Here is an 18,669-nt window from a genome sequence, read left to right on the forward strand (position 1 = left end):
TTGAAAATTATATATTAAAATGTCAAACAGATGGCATACAAATCGTATTATGTAATATTATTTACTGAAGAATTCTGCTCTGTACTTGTAACATTTCTATTGCGCTATTATATTGAGGATGGCTTGTGTTCTGTTCTGTGTATTGTATTGTATTTACCCCTTTTTTTGACACCCACTGCATGCCGAACCTACCTGGAAAGGGTTCTCTCTCTTTGAACTGCCTTTCCCAAGAGATTTCTTCCATTTTTTCCCTAAAGGGGTTTTTAGTATTATTTCCTTGTCTTCTTAGAGAGTCGGTGCTTGGGGGCTTGTGTGATTAAAAAAATATACTGTATTTTATTGTATGGCAGACTCTGAAAAGTTATTTCACTACAACCCTATTTAGTTCCATCAAATGTTTTATTATAGTGAATCATAAATGTTTGAGTAGCATAGTGATGCAGGGGTTAGTACTGCTGCCTCATGGACCCCATGTAATGGTTTTGAATTATGAGCGTTTTCTGTGTAAGTTTTTCACAAAGCTCTTTTAGGGTTCCTCCCACATCCCCAAAAGCATATGTTTAAGTTTAACTGCGGTTAAACGTTTGACCAGTGTGTAAGGTTAAGGCCCTGTGATGGACTGGTGCCTTGTCTCAAGTTAGCTCTTGCATTAGAACCAGCAAGGCAAAGATAGACTAAGACATCACCCTCCCCTTTCAAATTAAACTTTTAGGGTTTCAAAATGTTATGATTTGTAAAACTTATTACTTGGGTGGCACAGTGGAGCGATAACTAGTGTTACTGCCTTACAGATCCAAAATTTCGGGTTTGAATCACATACCCAGCTGATGTCCATGTGATGTTTGTATGTTCTGTGGGCCTTAAGTCCATTGCTTTCAAGACAGAATCCAGGATTCCACTGATTTAAGAATGTTATCTATATATATAATTCACTAAGGCAAGACACCCATGGAAAACACGCCGGAAGGGGCGTGGATTCACTAAGCCGCCGACAAGTAAGACACCTAAGACGCACGAAGGAAGGAGTCACGCCCACCAACTCCAAGAAGTAAGCAGTCTTTAAAAACCGAGTTTTCGGTTTTTCGGCGTGCACCATAGCAAACTGTTTAACACGCTACATACTGCAATTCGCATCCGCGACAAACATGCGTCTTCTTAGATGCTCCTGCAGGATCACGGAAAGTCTACGTGACTCACAGGTGCATCTGGACTGTGCAAAGACGACAACGACTTAAGTGACGAGTTGGAGGTGGGCACATGAGCGATGGCGGTCCGCCAGTTTTAAGTCACGAACGATTGTGTGTTGGTTCGTTCCATGCATTGTTACAATGTTGCTTTTCTTGCTGATTTATTACATTACTGATTTTTCAAATGTTAATTTTATCCCTGTGTTTTAAAATCATTAAAAAACCGGCCTGATTATGCAGCGTATGGTACGCCGCGGGTTTGCTAGTAAGTATTATTTTCCAGTTATGAGTAATGATACAATGATTATATGGCTACTTAGACAGCCTTTTCCTGAATTTTATTAACTCCATCATTAATACACATGAAACCCCATCTTATGTCTGAATTTTTAATTCTGTTGTTCTTATTATGTTGTGCTGATTTTTTTATGACAAGAGAAAGCTATAAGTGGTCTAACTACACAGTGACTCTGTACGAAAAGGTCTGGAACAGACTGGACTTGCTAAGGACATTCAGGGCTTTGGATGTGTTCAGTATTGTTGGAAATGTTCTCCCAGTCCATAGTAGCCACTGTGGTGCTCTAAGCTGCAGTCTGCTTGGGAAGCAGCATCAGCTAAAAGAAACATAATGTCTGAACAAACTTATCAGGAAAGCCTGCTCCATCAGGCTGGACGCACTGGGTGCTGTTGTGGAGCAGAGAATGGTGGCAAAATTGGATGCCATCATGAAAAATCCCTTCCATCCCCTCTAAGAGGCACTCTCACAGGCTCATTCCACCACAGTGTGATATGAGTCTTTACATCTCACTGCTACATTTATTTTGAAATATGTGCACATTTATTTTTTTAATTTTTTTATTAATTGATTGATTGATTGATTGATTGGCTGTATTACTTGTCCTGTGATTCTGTATCCTAGTTTTTATATTTGTGCTACTAAACCTGAATTTCCCCATGGGATTAATGAAGTTTATCCAATCCAAACTAATCTAATCTAAAGAATGAGAGGAAAATACTTAGTGTCTTTGGTAAAATCAGTGTGTGTGTTTGTGTGTGTGTGGTTCTTTTAAATTAATTTATATACTTGTTTTAATATCTGCTTTAATAGGCGAATGCTTACAGGGTCTCCTCAGAGTTTAAATATGGATTTCCAATCATCTTATATTTTACTTTTCTTGTAATCTTCTGTCACTTTCGATCATGTATCTCCATTTCAGCTAATTCTCATAGCTCTTTCTGCTATACAAAACAGGCTGATTTACTGTCTGACAAGTGTAGTTGTTTGAGTTTGTTTCTGTGTATTTTTTGCATGTTTATTATATGTTGCATACTAACCCAGCCACAAAGGATGCACAAGCCAGTGTGTTTCTTCGTGCCGATCCCAAGCCAAGATAAATGGGGAGGGTTACGTCAGGAATTGCATCCGGTGTAAAATTTTGCCAAACAAATATGCGGAGAACAATACATATTTCCAAACTGGATCAGTCGAGCCCCGGGTTAACAATGACTGCCGCCAGTACTGTTAGCCAACAGGGTGCTGGCAAAAATTGGGCTACTGTTGGCTGAAGAAGGAAAAGAAGAGGTGGGAGAAGTGTCCGGAGGCAGGAGAAGAGGAGGAAGGTAAAGAGAGTGGAACTGAGGGTAGGAACTTTGAATGTTGGCAGTATGATTGGTAAGGGGAGAAAGTTAGCAGATATGATGGAGAGAAGGAAGGTTGAGATATTGTGCGTACAAGAGACTAACTGGAAGGGGAGTAAGGCCAGGTGGATCGGAGGTGTGGATGGGAGGAGAAATGGGGTAGAAGTTATTCTGAAGGAACAGTATGTCAAGAGTGTTCTGGAGGTGAAAAGAGTGTCAGACAGTAATGATTATGAAGTTGGAAATTGGAGGTGTGATGATGAATGTTCTTAGGGCATATGCCCCGCAGGTTGGGTATGTGATGGATGAGATAGAAGATTTTTGGAGTGAGTTGGATGAAGTGATGCACAGTGTACCCAAGGGACAGAAAGTGGTGATTGGAGCAGATTTCAATGGACATGTGGGTAAACAGAGGAGATGAGAAGGTGATGGGTAGGTATGGCGTCAAGGAGAGGAATGAATAATGTCAGAGGATAGTGGATTTTGCCAAAATGATGGACATGGCTGTGGTGAATATGTATTTTAAAAAGAGGGAGGAACATAGGGTGACGTACAAGAGTGGAGGAAGATGCACACAGGTGGATTACATCCTATGCAGAAGAGTCAATCTGAAGGAGATTGAAGACTGCAAAGTGGTGGCAGGGGAAAGTGTAGTTAAGCAGCATAGGATGGTGGTCTGTAGGATGACATTTAAGATCAAGAAGAAGAGAGTGGGGGCAGAGCCAAGGATCAAATGGTGTCAGTGGGATAGTCAGAGAGATGCAGAAAGTAGCCAAGAGTACAAAGAGATAAGGTGCAAGGTGAAGAGAGATGTGGCAAAGGCTAAAGAAAAGGCATATGATGAGTTGTATGAGAGGTCAGACACTAAGGAGGGAGAAAAGGACCTGTACCGAATGGCTAGACAGAGGGACCGAGCTGGGAAAGATATGCAGCAGGTTAGGGTGATAAAGGATAAAAATGGAAACATACTCACAAGCAAGGAGAGTGTGCTGTGTAAATGGAAAGAGTACTTTGAGAGGTTGATGAATGAAGAGAATGAGAGAGAGAGAAGGTTGGATGATGTGAAGATAGTGAATCAGGAAGTGCAATGGATTAGCAAGGAGGAAGTGAGGACAGTTATGAAGAGGGTGAAAAATGGAAAGGCCGTTGGTCCAGATGACATACCTGTGGAAGCATAGAGATGTATAGGAGAGATAGCAGTGGAGTTTATAACCAGATTGTTTAATGGAATCTTGGAAAGTGAGAGGATGCCTGAGGAGTGAAGAAGAAGTGTACTGGTGCCAATATTTAAGAATAAGGGGGATGTGCGGGAGTGCAGTAACTACAAGGGGATTAAAAGTGATGAGCCACAGCATGAAGTTATAGGAAAGAGTAGTGGAAGCTAGGTTAAGAAGTGAGGTGATGATTAGTGAGCAGCAGTATGGTTTCATGCCAAGAAAGAGCACCACAGATGTGATGCCTGCTCTGAGGATGTTGATGGAGTAGTATAGAGAAAGCCAGAAGAAGTTGCATTGTGTTTTTGTGGACCTGGAGAAAGCATATGACAGGGTGCCTCGAGAGGAGCTGTGGTATTGTATGAGGAAGCCGAGAGTGGGAGAGAAGTATGTAAGAGTTGTACAGGATATGAACGAGGGAAGTGTGACTGTGGTGAGGTTTCTGGTAGGAGTGACGGATGCATTCAAGGTGGAGGTGGGATTACATCAAGGATCGGCTCAGAGCCCTTTCTTACTTGCAATGGTGATGGACAGGTTGACAGATAAGATTAGACAGAAGTCTCCGTGGACTATGATGTTTGCTGATGACATTGTGATCTGTAGCGATAGTAGGGAGCAGGTTGAGGAGACCCTGGAGAGGTGGAGATATGCTCTGGAGAGGAGAGGAATGAAGGTCAGTAGAAACAAGACAGAATACATGTGTGTAAATGAGAGGGATATCAGAGGAATGGTGAGGATGCAAGGAGTAGAAGGTGGTTGAGTTTAAATACTTGGGAGAGTATTGGGGACTGTGGAAGAGAGGTGAAAAAGAGAATGTAGGCAGGGTAGAATGGGTGGAGAAGAGTGTCAGGAGTAATTTGTGACAGACGGGCATCAGCAAGAGTGAAAGGGAAGGTCTACAGGACGGTAGTGAGACCAGCTATGTTATATGGGTTGGAGATGGTGGCACTCACCAGAAAGCAGGAGACAGAGTTGGAGGTGGCAGAGTTAAAGATGCTAAGATTTGCACTGGGTGTGACGAGGATGAATAGAATCAGAAATGAGTACATTAGAGGGTCAGCTGAAGATAAAGTCAGAGAGGCAAGATTGCGTGGTTTGGTTATGTGCAGAGGAGAGATGTTGAGTATATTGGGAAAAGGATGTTAAGGATAGAGCTGCCAGGTAAGAGGAAAAGAGGAAGGCCTAAGAGAAGGTTTATGGATGTGGTGAGGGAGGACATGCAGGTGATGGGTGTAACAGAACAAGATGCAGAGGACAGAAAGATACGGAAGAAGTTAATCCACTGTGGCAACCCCTAACGGGAGCAGCCGAAAGAAGAAGAATAAGATTATGTGTAGCATACTGTATGTGGCACGTTTTTGCATTTTTGTTATATTCCTTTTTTGTATTAAGTATTACTTGTTTTTAAGAAATATCTTCTGGTATTCATTCTAGCAACGGCCATCATTAGTTTCATTGACTACAACTGTTTAGCATGGAATATGCCAGAGCCGTCAAGTTAGATAAGATTTACTTTTGTCTGAATACGTTACGTTATATGTTACATTATAGTGAGTCATTCTGCTTTAGCCTTGGCTTTGAACCATCAGCTGCTAAAGATGGGCTTCAATGATATGACCACCTTTAGGATCTGTGAAGCAACACTTTACTCACGAGAACTGCTATATCAGGCCTATTTTGAGAGGATGTGCTCTTTCTCTCTATAACCTGATGCTACTGGTATCGGCCCTGCGCCCCAGAACTGAAGAATTGGACGAGGCAGGATCGTTAAATGGATGGACAGATTTTAGTCTGCAGTGGATGAAGGTTCATCAGATGGGAAAAACTGGCAAAATGGAAGCAAGAAGGAAGGGATTCACTTCATGATTGTGGAAATAGCTTAGCTGGCCAGGCCTTTCTTTATTTTCCTCATATTGTTTGGTTTCTTCTCTGTGTAAGCCACACAAACACACAGTGAAAAATAAATGTTATCTGACCCCTTGTTGGTCTTGCTTTGTTGAATTTGTTTGGCTGCAGGGTCAACAATCATTACTACTATATATATCTTAAATTAGTCGATTGATTTTTAAGTGTTTCTTTGTTACATAAGTTAAAAAAAAACTCTTTTGTTCTTGACTGGATACATCACGAGAAAGCACAGGCTTTAAGGGAACAAAAGGCTGACCTTACAGCATTCACTACAACAAATACTGCTGCTTTGCTTCGACACAGAAACTTTTCGCATAGTATAAAAGTGGACTCAATCTAACACTGATTCAAATATATTCATGTGTGAAGAACCATTTGTAGAACTGTGCATCTGCTTTCATTCTGCTGCTATAGTCAGAATTATTTAGGTGAAGCGTTCCCATTTCTTCCTAGACATTAAGTACTTCCTGAATGATTTCATCTGTTTCAATGTGTACAGAATGAAAACTGTTTGATGGCAGGGATCTTAAACTTCCCTGGGTTGCATACCTGTCATAAAGTAAGATTTTCTTTCCTTCAAATGAATTCCAAATGTGCTCTGTACACAACACAAAATGCATCAAATATCTTTTACAAAAAGCTATCCAAGAATTGATCACTCTGTTTTAACATTTTACAAATTCAATTTTACAGTAGCTCAGGAGATTAAACATTCAAATATATATTATATCTCTCTATTATGTAAAAAAATCCTGGGACGAGACAAGACTTTTTCAGAAAGATAATTTCAAGTACCGTGAGCCAAGGCCTTTTGCCGAGATTTAACCAGGCCCACGGTCCACTCACCTCTCATTCGTGTGAATGCTATTGTCAGACACAGTTCCTGCACTCTCAGCTCTTACAGATTTTGGCAGGGGCAGAAATAAAAGACAAAGAGTAGAAGACAAAGTAGAATGTTGTTATGAGGTTCAAAAACATTGGCAAACGTTGGCGCGATACACATGCAGAGCAGGTTTGAGATTATGAAAGTAATAAAATTCAAAAGTCTCAAAAAACTGATAGTAAAGATCGCATTAGCGCTAACAAATGGAAATTATTACTCGGTTAAATAACGGAACAGCAAAAACAGATTAAATATATGGACATAGGTGATATGACAGAAATATGTAGATATTGTTCGGCTTTAAAGTTTAAGTCAGAGACTTGTAGATCGTCTAATTCATGTTACCATTAGGGAAAAGTAGTGTTTCTTCCCAATGAAGAGGCGTATCCACGAGAATTGAAAGATTTGTTATTTGGCGAAAGTGAAATCCACATACCCGAGCGGCAAAGACGCAAACCAGCTGCCACGTAGAGCAGGCCGGGGGGTTGGCAAGCAAAGCGAGCAGGGGAAAAAGCCCCCTAATTTGTAAAAAAAAACAAATGTTATTTGAAATTCTGGTAGAAAACATATCTTGCCATAATTACTTATATTCTTTTCCAATTCTGCCTACCGTACACTTTCCTCCCATATTTATAAGCACATGTTTAATTTTCTTGGTATTTACTGAATAAAATAAGATAGAGAAAGCTTCTGGAAATTTGAATAAATGTTATGGTTGAAAAAATCAGTTTGTTTAACAAACATTCTCATTAACACAATATGTCCTGATGCTTAAATCAACTCTTTATTATCCTACGTAGCTATAATAATATGTTACTAAATTACTCTATTTAATTTCAATTATTAAAAGAACATATTTTCATTACTAAAATATACCTCCCCCGCTGACAAGATGCCAGAGTCTGTCATTACACATCATTCAAAACCAGGGGAAAAAAAAAACATTACCATATTTCCATACAATTGCATAAAAAGAAAAATGCTCTGTGACTAAATAATAATAAATGTCAGTATAAAATCCAGCAGAGAAGAAGTAGTTCTGCGGTCTTGATCACCATGTTAGGGCATTTCATGGGAAGACATGGCAGAGACAGGTCTAAGGAAGTAACCACCAAAAAGTGTGAGTATAAAACCATGAAATTAATTAGGAGTCACTTTAAATTCACTCAACAGTACCTATAAGAAGCACAGTTAAAACAGCTTAGCCAAAAACAATTTTCAAAAGGTTATCCGTATCTCAACATAGGATCTACAATTTCCTTTTTTTTATTATCACACCTAGGTATCAAAGCAATTCCATAACTGTTGGCAGTAGGATTATTGTGCTTATCTGAAATGTGCTTAAAGCAGTGCTTAAGTGAACCCGGGAATGTCATCCAGGAAATATCCCAGCCCCCCAAAAAAGGACATACAGGCCGGCTCAGCAAAGCCTGCTGTGCACATCCTTGCTGTAAAACGGTGCTGGGAAGCAGCCAGCACACTGATTAATGAATAGCGGCACAATGATAGGGAGCACTAGGCCTTCTGATTGGTGAACAGCTAGAGCCAATGACATGACTAAACGCATGCTGAGACAAATACACAGTAGCTGGGGATGTAAGCGCAGGATTAGATATTGTGGTTTAACTATTTGTGTCTTCCATGTGAGCTTTACTTTTCAACATAGAAGCCTTGCACCCTTACAGCTTCAACTATAGACCTGCACTCTGGCACACTAAGATCTGCTTTCAGCAGTTTCTAGAAGGCTAACTTAATCTTGAAAGTGTTAAACAGCTAAACTGTCCAGAAGTAGTTAAGCTACACATAGCTGAATGATGATTATAAATGTGGCTATGACAATCAGTACAAGCCTCATCTTCTGAAAGTCTTAACAGCTTGTTTTACATTTCAGAGTGAATTGTATGTACCTCTACGTGAGTTTAATTTGGAAATCTTGATGTTGCAAATCTAATCCACTGTAGCTTCATTTTTAGGAGCCAAGTTACATCTTCATGCAAATAAACCTAAAATACACAATTGCAACAACAGAACAACTTTGATGAAAAGGTGCATTAAGCCCTACTAAGTTGGACAATCCTATTCATCTCATTTCTCCACAAAAAAAATGTGATCTTTTTTTTTGCAGTAATATCTATCACACTGACCAGTAACCTGTTCCCTGTTTTTCTATAGTTCTCCACATGAAGAACTACCTAAAATTTACATGAAATTTACCTTAACAAGTTTACATCTTTGCCACTCAAGATCCACCATGCATATTTCCTGCATAATTTCACACCCTCCAATAATATCACATCTATATCTCCATTTGCTTAAACTGAAAAACTTCTTGAGTTTCCTCTGGACTTTCTCTAGTGCTACAATGTCTTTTTTTTGTATTATGAAGACCAAACCTTAACACAGCGTCTGGATGTGGACATTGAACACTCCTCGGAAACCCCGTGGTCCTTCTCATAAGGGGTGCTTTCAGTTTCTACATTCCCATTATAAAAGCCAGCAACTTTATCCATTTTTCAAGGGTTTAATAAGCTTTCCTTTGGAATTTTTATTTCAATTTTGAACTATGCACAATTCATTTTGCAATTTTCTTTTCTACTGAGAGTTATTATTTTACTTTATTACTAGCTGTGCTAAAAGTCTACGTTTGAGATTCGTAAAAGTAGTGTTAATGTTTGTGATGCGTCATCTGTTGGAGTGACAGAGACCTAGAAGCCAGACAGACACACTGACACATACTGTATCCTTTTATTAAGGTGGATTATGTTGTAGATTTACCACAATTCCATCCTGGTATTTTAGCAAGTGCCAATTGTTCTCCTATGAGATGAACGAATGGCAGATTACTAGGGCACAGAAAAAGGACCAGGAGATGAATGTTTTCTAAATTTACATGCAAAGGTCAAAACAAGGAGGGCGAATATACCAAAACTCAAATATTAAAGTCAAACTGAAACTTAGCCAGAAGTTAAGAAACTGTAGGGAAAATCAGAAAACTGCAGGTCATGGCCTTTTATAATGTTTCCACAAATGTTGATGTTATGAAGAAGCATCATGTATGTGAAGTGAGTGTTTAATGATACACAATTTCTGTGATGTCACCCACAACAACAGACAGTCGCACCATGATGACGGAGCCACAAAAGGGTGGCGTACATGAAAGACAAAATTAGTGAAATGGCAAATAGAAAACATAACATTACCAAAATTCACATTTTTTTAGAAACACTATCAGAAGAAAATAACAATTAATTTTAATTCACAGAGATCAAAAGCCATTTGAAAACTACATTTGGGCTTAAGAAACAAAAAATTCAGATGAAAAGTATACCAAATGAAAACATCGCCTATTTGAGTTACTGTTGCCATGACGTCATCACTGCAACAAGATTTAAGCTGGCGTTAGGGCTGAGCCTTGAGAATATTTTAACAGACACTCTGGCTGGTGATATCTATTAGGCTCTACAGTTTTATTGCTTATTTAAGACTGAGATTTTAAATTATGTGTTGGGGTCTAGTGTATTACTGACCCGTTTTTTTCTGGCTTTAACCCTTGCTAGTTTTTGGTTAATGATTTCATCTCCAGGACCTCATCTTTTTGACCTTCAACCCGCCAGTTAACAACCATCCCCACTGTCTTCAGATTGAACATTTTCACTTTAGATATTAACCTTTACTTACACTCCTGCATGATGTCCAGATCTCTCTGTAATGTTTATCTGCCTGCTTTCAACCATTTGCTTCCTCAATTTTAAGCTAAATTTGTACCCATCTACATACTGCACCTTGATTCTGAAATTCATTTAGTAATATCACAGGCATCTCATGCAGTATGCCATTAAAAGTTTTCTGACAATTATGATAAATAATATCACATAAACCACTCTGATCGTTCACTTTTGTTACATCCATCCAACCATCCATTATCCAACCCGCTATATCCTAACAACAGGGTCACGGGGGTCTGCTGGAGCCAATCCCAGCCAATACAGGGCACAAGGCAGGAAACAAACCCCGGATAGGGAGCCAGCCCACTGCAGGGCACACATACACACACACACCCACACCAAGCACACACTAGGGAAAATTTAGAATCGCCAATGTACCTAACCTGCATGTCTTTGGACTGCGGGAGGAAACCAGAGCGCCCGGAGGAAACCCACGGAGACACGGGGAGAACATGCAAACTCCACGCAGGGAGGACTCAGGAAGCGAACCTCGGTCTCCTAACTGCGAGGCAGCAGTGCTACCCACTGCGCCACTGTGCCGCCCACTTTTGTTACATCCTCATAGTAATCCAGTATATTAGTGAAGCACAGTCTCCCCATCTAATTTTATGCACTTGTTTTGCAGTTTTTTGTTTTAATACAACATCCTTGTCCTACGTGCTTCCCGTTAGCTAGCATTGTTGTTGCCAGAGGGCAATGCTAAAGCCCCAGCCATGTGGACAGAAGACTCCTGTGCTCAAAGGAGATAGCCATTACACCCAATAACTAGCTAGAGTGACCATTTTATGCACCTCACAGTGGAGTGCCAGTTAACACAGCATGGCACAGAAGCAAGATCTGAAAGAGCAAAATGGTAAGTAGTAATCATCACATGATCTTCTAAAGTCAACATTATTTTGCCTTTTAATATAATGGGTTTATGTTTTTTGATAATTTATATAAGACAAACACAAAAAGGATATATATTTTTACAGTTAAACCACTGGCCTTACAACTACACAGAAATAGATTATAAATTCCTGTCAGAAGGAGAGAAGCATTACTCAGTAATCTCCATAGGAAAACAGAAGTTAAGAATAGATTGGACGAAATGATTCAAAGCCCAGACTGATAGGAGTTAGATAAGCATTATCTTGGCTATTGACCTCAAACTCTATGATGAAATGATTACTGAAGAGGCAATACAGGGCACTAAGAACACTGGGTGGGCACAGACATCATGAGCAGTGTTGTCATACTCAGAATGTTGGCTGAAGAGCAACTAGGCAAATAAATTATCATATATATTAGTTACAAATCTGCGGTGGGCCGGCGCCCTACCTGGGGTTTGTTTCCTGCCTTGCGCCCTGTGTTGGCTGGGATTTACTCCGGCAGACCCCCCCGACCCTGTAGTTAGGATAGGGCGGGTTGGATAATGCATGGATGGAATAGTTACAAATAGAGATGGCAAAGTAAAAGAAGGTCATAGGACAGAAAAAGAGACATGCAAATAATTAAGAATCAGGGTAAAGACACAAAGCAGGTAAAACAGGGGAGACAGTGGAAATAATTAAGAGCAAAAGGGAGCTTGGTAACTTTTAAGAATTAAAAGATGAACGAAATATGTAAAAGATTCCAAAGAAGATCACAAAACAACCAAGTGAAACATTTCACTCACTTGTGGTATGGAAAAATGGGGAACAAGTGAGTTGAAAGAAGGTCAGACAAACTAACTGGCACAATCTTCCTCTTCTTCTTTCGGCTGCTCCCATTAGGGTCCGAAACAGCGGATCTTCTTCTTCCATATCTTCTTGTCCTCGTCAACTTGTTCTGTTACACCCATCACCTGCATGTCCTCTCTCACCACATCCATAAACCTTCTCTTAGGCCTTCCTCTTTTCCTCTTCCCTGGCAGCTCTATCATTAACATCCTTCTTCCAATATACTCAGCATCTCTCCTCTGCACATGTCCAAACCAACGCAATCTTGCCTCTCTGACTTTCTCTCCCAACCGTCCAACCTGAGCTGACCCTCCAACGTACTCATTTCTAATCCTATCCATCCTCATCACACCTAATGCAAATCTTAGCATCATTAACTCTGCTATCTCCAGCTCTGTCTTCTGCTTTCTGGTCAGTACAAAAATGGATTTAGCACTTTTCTATTATAAGCGGACTACACAAATGCAACCCACAAATAGCTTGAAAACCACTACCATACAAATAGAATCTGACATTACACTATGGGATGAGGCTTATACAACACAAATACACAGGTGTTATATTAAGAAAAAAGAATGTACAGAAAAAAAATGAGTGCCAAAACAAAAGGCATGAGTGCAAACACCAAAAATACTGTCTTGCAGTACATCACTATTGCGATCGGTTTGTCCTAGCTTTTTATTAGCTAGTTCCTTATTCCAGCACTTGATAACAAGTCTATGTATCCATTTGCAGGTATTTGTTTCTTGTACATGACATGCTCTGTATTGCCTTGTCATTCTTCTGTAAACTCAATGTACACTTGCAGAAAGGCAGGCACACAATTTGATAGGCTAACCTTGAAAACTAAACTTAGATGGTTGGTTTCATGTGTCCCTTTCATATTCTTTTGTCTTTACTTTTTTAAAAACACTTTAACGCATCTTTGGTAAAACTCAGTGGTCAAGAGAATCACACTTAATTCAAGTTATGTCTGCAGCCGACTCTCTTTGTCCATACCCCTTGACAGTATTCCTGGCATTCCAAAGAATGGAGGGGAAAGAAAAGGTAGCAAGGTCATTGTAAGCTACCAACATTACTGCACAATTATCTCAAAAACCAATTCAGAAATAATCTAAGGCAAACTGTTCCTGAAAGAAATTGTCAGACCAATTGTAATATAGTGTGCAACCAATTAGTTATGTGGATTTAAAGACATATAAAATATTATATAAAGCATGTAAAGTATTAAAAATAAAATAATTACACAGCTAGGATATTACATGTACATGCAGCAAATTGTCCTGCTATGAAAAAGCATATAAAGAAAAAATGCCAGTTACATTCACTATAAGGTAGAGAAGTGCCCCTCTAGAAAGGCATTCCTAAACTCTAAAAAGATAGATGGTTATAAATCTAACAATCTCATACCACTGTTAAAAATTAAGGCTGCAAAATAAGATCAAAGCAATTGAATCCACTGCAATAAAAGAAATGCGTGAACTATAAATAATACAACAGGGCTGAAGGTCAACTGGAAAGGAGAAAGCCAGATCATTTGACCAAAACATTCAATGAAATTCAAGAAAGCAAAACACTCACCTTCTTCTTCAGTGCCACTCTCACTTGAAAAGGCCGATTCAGAACTTGATGACACCAGGCAATTTTCTGAAAAACAAGTCACACTTTAATTAGTTCCAAAAAGACATGAATCCCACTAAAGCAGGTTTAGGTAAGCATTCAATAATTAATTTATTTACTGTATATATATTTATTTATTCATCATTTTCAGACTAAATGACAACAATCACCTAGTGGTAATAATAGGCACAGAGACTATAAAACATAAAAAGTAGTTTTCACCTTTTTTTCTCATTTTTAGCTTCTGATCAACAGAAAAGATTCTTTAATGTCTGTGTGAAAACAGATCTCTGTAAAATGGTCTGAATTAAATTACAAATATAAAACACCAGTAACGGTGCATGCATGAATACACTTGACTTGAGCATTCATAGTTTTCATCCTTTTTCTCTGTACGTTTAGCATTTGTTTGCTCAGAGGTTGATGCACTTGCTTCTTCCTGAGCAGATCTTGTTTTCTCCACCCTAGTGGCCCACTTCTTCTCTTCTTTCGTCAGCATCTTTTCACATAAAACTGATTAAATCAGTGTTTGTGTTGCAATTACTTAGTACGTTTTCTTTAATTTTTCACTTAAGCTGGCACTGAAGTAGTCAATCTGCCTCAAGAATGATTTAAAATATGAAGAGGTATTGGGAAATGGCAAAGGTGATAGGGATGAGAAAGGCGACCATACACATGCCGAGAGTTGATTCTACAATATAATACAATAAAAAATAAAAAGAGGAATAACCTTGGAGGTCAATCATCACCCCAAAAGTGGACTGTAGAGGTCACATAGTATATTTGCACCAAATTTCAGGTAAATAGGTTTAAGAGCTACAAGTGATTTAAAATCCTGGACAGACGAATGTACAGCCACGGTAGTGTATTATATATAAAGATAATACAACTGATCACATTAGTATTTAAACTTTTTAAATATGGCACTCTTAAATCAGTGGTGCAGCCAATTAGTTTTCAATTGAAAATAGTATAAATACAATCTAGAAGGGCCATCTTGTGTTGATCAGTATGGTGGCCTAGCCTACACAAAAGAACACACCAAGAACTCCATGAAAAGTACAAGTCAGATGATGGAGACAAAAAATATCCCAAGTCAGTGACCATCCTGCTAAATCAATCGTGAAGAAATTGAAAGTACAGTACAGCTGTAAATCTGCCTAAAGCAGGCTATCCACCCAAACAAAAAAAGACAAGTGAAGGAGGCCACCAAGAGACCTCTGAAAATTCTGAAGGAGGAAAACCAGACACATTTTACAAGAAACCTGCACCTCGGAAGATTTCTTTTCTAGAAAGACAATGAGCCCAAGCACAATGCTGAAGCTACACATGAATGGCTTCAAAATAATGTGAATGCTCTGGAGTGGCTAAGTCCTTGTCCAGATTTTGAATTTGAAAAAGGCCATTCACTCATGATTTCCATGACACCTGGCAGAGCTGGAGCAGTTTTACACAGAAGAAAGGGGAAAAATGGCAAAGCTGACCGCTAGAGAGACTTCTTTACATGGACACAAATGGTGTGAATACATAATGCCATCAATTACTTTATATTTTATATGTGTAATTAATTTAAAACAATTTTCAGAGATCTGTTTTCACTTTGACATTAAAGATCAATGTTGTATAATAAAAAATGGGAAAACCTTATGGTGAATACTTTTTATGGGCACTATACAATAATGATTTACCCAGAAATTTTTTTTTACACTGTAAGGCTAGTTTTTTAATGTTTTGTTGTCTTATTAATTGTTGGTTGAGGATGGGATAATAAGTAGTATTCGAAAGGACATTATTATTCAAGCAATGACTTTCCTTTTAACAGTAATCACTAATCAACTGTCCTGGATATGACATTAAACTGCTTCTGGCTCTGCAAGCGGTCCTCCATCTTGCAGAAAAAACTTATGGGTTGGTGGTAGGATTGGCACTCCAACCACCATAAAAACTTCAAACCACTCCGAAATGGTAGACAGGACTCGTTTCTGCTCTCCACTGGAGTAGCTCTGCTGCAACCGCCCTAAGAAAGGCCACTTGCATTATGAAAGGAATTGAGGAAAGCCCTAAGGAGCCCCATCTCAGGAAGAGTCGAAACCGTCTGAGAGCCAATGGAGTCAGGCCTGTTGGGAATCAGAACTGGTGTGGTGTTGAGGTATTACCCACTGCACAGCAGCACTTAGGTCCCAATTTGAGGCGGCCAGTCCAGGTAGGCGCGAGAAATGTTTTGTCTCTCTGGCATGATGATCATCTTCCTCTGCTGTCAGAGGAGCTTCGTAAACTCTGCATTTCAGCTGTGGAACACTCTGAAGTGTGCATACCTGGGGCTGGCCAGATATCTGTAGGAGGGTACACCTTTTATTGGTCTGGTGGCTCTGATGGCTGTCATACTCAGGGATTAGCTGTTGCTGTGGCAGAACGGTTCCTTCCGATGGTATCCGATGTTGCTCCTTTCAATGAGCGTATTATGAGACTCAGATTAATGCACTCTCTGGGTGCCTTGTCTGTTGTCTCAGTGTATACTCCAATCATGATAAATGATGTCTCAGTGAGGGAGACATTTTATTCGCAACTTCACTCTGTGGTTGATGGGTGCCTGCAAGGTGACACTCCTCTGGTCATGGGTGACTTCAACCCACTAGCACTGACAGGGCTGACTATGAAGACAGTGTCAGTCCCCATGGGCCTGGCAACCGTGGTGAAAGTGGCTCCATGTTCCTTGACTATGCAAAAGGTCAGGGGCTGCGGATCACTGAATCCTGGTTCCAGCACCCTAGGCCACATTGTTGGACTTAGTACTCCAATACTGGTGGTATGGTGAAGGAGATCGATTACAATCCTCGTGGGCAGATGCTGGGGGCTCCTACAGACCTGCAAGGTCTACAGAAGTGCCCAGTTTGTGAATTCTGACCACAGGCTTGTTGTAGCTACTCTGAAGATCCAGCTTAGGTCCAGTAGGCTACCACGTACTAGGAGAATGAGGCTGGACATAGCCAGACTCGAAGATCAGGGTGTTCTAATGAGTCTGCATTCAGTTTGTATGAGGAACTTTCAGACTTGGGTACGACTGCCAATCCATGTGATGTGGCAGACCTTCCATGACAAGACCCTGAAATTTACTGAGGGTTGTGTTGGTGTTGCCAGTGTTCCCAGAAGGAGGTGTTTCATCTCGAAGGACACCCTGAATATCATCAAGAAAAGTTGCAGTAAATGGCTTGATAGCAACTCTGGTCTGTTCTGGAAACTGAGAAGGACAGCTGTGAGGGCTGTGTGAGAAGATAAGGAGGCGTTTATTAGAGGAATCTTTGAGCAAGTGACACACCATCTATGGTCTAGTGACCCATGTGTCCTGCTTACAGAGGATCTGAAGCATTACGCACATCTGAATCTGTTCCTCAGAGAGTCTTAGTCAGGGCGGCTGATGGAATAGTCCTTATGGATGATGCTGCAGTTGTGGCCACTGGGCTGGCTACTTTGAGCAGCTGTTTAGAGCTGATCCTCCGACTATGACCTGGGTCCAGAGTTCCTGAGGTTGATCCTCCAATTAGCTGTGAACCACTCAATTTCACTAAGATTGCACAGGTGGTGAACCAGCTGAGTGTAGGTCATCCTCAATAGGATTTGTGGTCACCTGCTCACCTACCAGTGACTGGAGCAGTCTGGTTTTACACCTAAGAGGTCTACCATCGACCACATTCTGACACTGTGGGTTCTCATATAGCACAAATATCAATATCAGCAGAGTTTCTTTGCAGCCTTTGCCGATTTTCATAAACTGTTCGACTCAGCTGATCGAGCTACCTTGTGGGACATCCTGAGACTTCGGGGAATCTCACCTAAAATTGCTGGATATCATGGCCGGCCTATACATTGGTACTGTGAGTGCTGTGCTGAGTGGAGGCAGAACCTCTGTGTTTTTCCCAGTTGATCCTGGAATTTGTCAGTGGTGTGTTCTGCTCCTACTCTGCTCAATCCTTGCATGGACTGGGTGTTCGGCAGGGTCATGGGGTTCAGCAGCTGTGGGACATCTGTTGGTGAAGAAAGATTCACTGATGTTGAGTTGCCGACAACGCTGAGATCTTTGTTGAGATGATGGAGGCTCTGATCAGGGCTTTCGAGAGCAAGGAGTCTGAATGTCTAGGCTTACGAGTGTCCTGATAAAAAAACAAGATCCAGGCCTTTAATGACCTCTTGGGCAGAGCCATCAGCAGTTTGTCTGTCTGCAGAGAGAGTGTCAACCTCGTCGGGAGGTTTACTTACCTCTGCAGTGACATTCATATCTCTGGTGACTCTTCCTATGAAGTCAGTAGATGGATTGGGAGAGCATGAGAGGTCATGAGGTCGATGGAAAGGGGTGTGTGGTGCTCCCAATATCAATGCAAAAGGATGAAGGTCCAAGTCTTTACAGTTCTGGCGCTTCCAGTCTTGCTGTATGGTTGCGAGACATGGACGCTATGCAGTGACCTGAGAGGAAGTCTGGACTCCCTTGGTATTCTGTTTCTTCAGAAAATCCTTGGGTACTGCTGGTTTGACTTTGTGTTGAACAAGCGGTTGCTCACGGATTCCCAAATGAGGCACATTACCTGCATTGTTGAGGGGGTGTCAGTAACGGCACTACAGCCAAGAGCTGTTTTGTTGTGTGGTGGTGTGGTGGCAATGTGCTGTACCCACTGCATGCTCATCCAGCCTGACCTGACATATAAATAATTACAGAAGAAATTACATATAACAGCTTGGAATTATGAGGGGCATTTTACTTTCTTTGTTTATGTAATGAATAAATACATACAGTATTTGTTA

The 18,669-nt window shown here is 40.4% G+C and overlaps 1 protein-coding gene across 1 annotated transcript in view; it reads right to left on the bottom strand.

Moving 5' to 3' along the window:
* The window catches only part of LOC120519007 (astrocytic phosphoprotein PEA-15), a 112,162-nt gene that overhangs the window by 26,332 nt on the left and 67,161 nt on the right, over positions 1–18,669 (bottom strand). Inside the window, exon 2 of the mRNA XM_039742078.1 lies at positions 13,837–13,902. The gene's annotated coding sequence lies outside the window, so the exon portion shown is untranslated. The remainder of the gene's footprint in view (positions 1–13,836; positions 13,903–18,669) is intronic.

This window comes from Polypterus senegalus, chromosome 18 (assembly GCF_016835505.1).
Source record: "Polypterus senegalus isolate Bchr_013 chromosome 18, ASM1683550v1, whole genome shotgun sequence".
In the NCBI taxonomy this organism is placed as follows: Eukaryota; Metazoa; Chordata; class Cladistia; order Polypteriformes; family Polypteridae; genus Polypterus; species Polypterus senegalus.